Source organism: Borostomias antarcticus, assembly GCF_949987555.1.
Source record: "Borostomias antarcticus genome assembly, chromosome: 4".
Taxonomy (NCBI): Eukaryota; Metazoa; Chordata; class Actinopteri; order Stomiiformes; family Stomiidae; genus Borostomias; species Borostomias antarcticus.
The window spans coordinates 26,586,926-26,589,013 of NC_140237.1; positions in this window are offsets into that span (position 1 = coordinate 26,586,926).

Consider the following 2,088-nt stretch of genomic DNA (forward strand, 5'->3'; position numbering starts at 1 on the left):
AATTGTAATTAAAATGGTTCTTAGCTAAGTAACCTAAGTGTAGGCAGACTTGAAAGGTCAATTGTAATAATATCATGAATGAACAATTGTAAACATAGTACTCAACAGAATAGGTAATACTGAAGTCTTGATTGAAACTTTTCCTAAATGTTTTATTAAACATACAGACATGCACATTAAAAGTAGCGATAAGTTGTTATTTTGCATGTTCTCTCAGGACATGTTGTGGTTGTGACCATCTTTGTAAAGAAGAGAGGCATGTAATGCACATGTATACAGTAGTACAGAGTCAGTTGTCTATTGCAGTGTTTTTCAACCTTTTTTGAGCTACGGCACATTTTTGACATTAAAAAAAATCCGACGGCACACCACCATCCCAAAACGAATAATTAACATGGAAAGATGTATATACAGTAACTGGTACACACGGTCAGATTTAGGCACTTTTATTAAATGGAGCGCATGAATACTTGTCACCATTTAGGCCTACACATAAACAAAGAGCATTTAACATTTTTAATAAACATTTTTAATTTCATTAATTTATTTACAATGGCTCAGTTCAATTCTCCCTATAATTACAAATAGCCTACTATTATTACAAAACCTGAGTTTGATCATTATTTAGTCTTAAGTCTCTGAATTCGATTCTACTACTTATCTTACACAGGCTCGGAGCCTCGTTTCTTCTTACTCAGTGTGAAATCTGTTTGTTCGAGCACAACATTGATATCCGGTCAGGAATAGATGATCGGCACATGCGCAGCTCTTGTTCAACAGCTCTCAGTCTCTCTCTGTTTTTTGTTTTAATTGCAGTTAGGCTTGAGAAGCTGAGCTCGTTAAGATATGTTGTGGAAAAGGGGAGCAGAGTTGAAATGGCTTTATTTGCCACGATAGGAAACTCCTTGGCAGCAGTAAGCCAAAAACTGTCGAAAGTTAAATCCGCATAGCGCAGTTTTAAACCGCGGTCCTATCTCAGTTCAATTAGTTCTTCTTGCTCCTGCAAAGTCATGTTCTTTCCGAAAAGAACAGATGAGCTGTATGGGTTCCTCACCCAGTCCAATGAGTCAGTGGAGGCTAAGGGGAAATAAAATGACATCTTCTCCTCGAGGCTTTCCAAATGTTCCCCTATTATCTCGTACAACGCTGCATGTCTGTGACATTCCTGAGTGAGAAGGAACATGCCAAGCGATTTCTGCTTGATTGCATAGCCTAAATGACGTATGATAGGCCGACAGAAATTACAACCGTTGAAATTTGAAGACAGTTGTCATTTGGAAAAATAAAAACTGTCAAAAAAGTCAGTCATATTCTCAAAATAATAATTATTATAATTTTTATATTATTACTGACATTTCACATGACATTTGACAATTTTCCACGGCACACCTGACAATCTCTCACGGTACACTAGTGTGCCGCGGAACACCGGTTGAAAAACACTGGTCTATTGTATAGACAAGGTGTTCAATTGCTCAAGTGTTGTCAGGTGTTGGTTCGAGTGTACAGTGGTGCATAGTCAGTTGTCTATTGTATAGACAAGGTGCAAGGTGTCACATGTTCACTTGTTGGTCCCGGGGGTGGCATGTGTGCCATTGTTATAATTAGAGTGAGGGCCTATGTATAGTACAACCAGAGTACTATAAACAACTGACTGCACCACTGTACACTCGAACCAACACCTGACAACACTTGCACAGCAGCCGACACCTGACTGGTGTTGCATCACGGTGATCTCTGGCCTCAACCACACCAGGCATCCCAGCATCAAAGCTGCAACAGAACAGAAGGGAGATAGTGCATTAAAATAGTGCATTAAAATATTGGCCAAAAATAACATTTATATAAAGCCTTTTTTGTGTCACGTAGACATACAGTACATTTAATCTGCATTATAACATGACATGGTGGTGAATAATAACAGTGGTCAGAGCAGATCCCTGGTGCCACAGCACAGGTGGTGTTGTAGTCCTATCCCCAACTGAAAATATTGATCTAGTGATTAGTCAACCCATTGCTAAATCACAAACTACTAAGCTATCCCATAGGAATGAGCCTATAACCATACCAGCTGGGCAAGCTGACTTT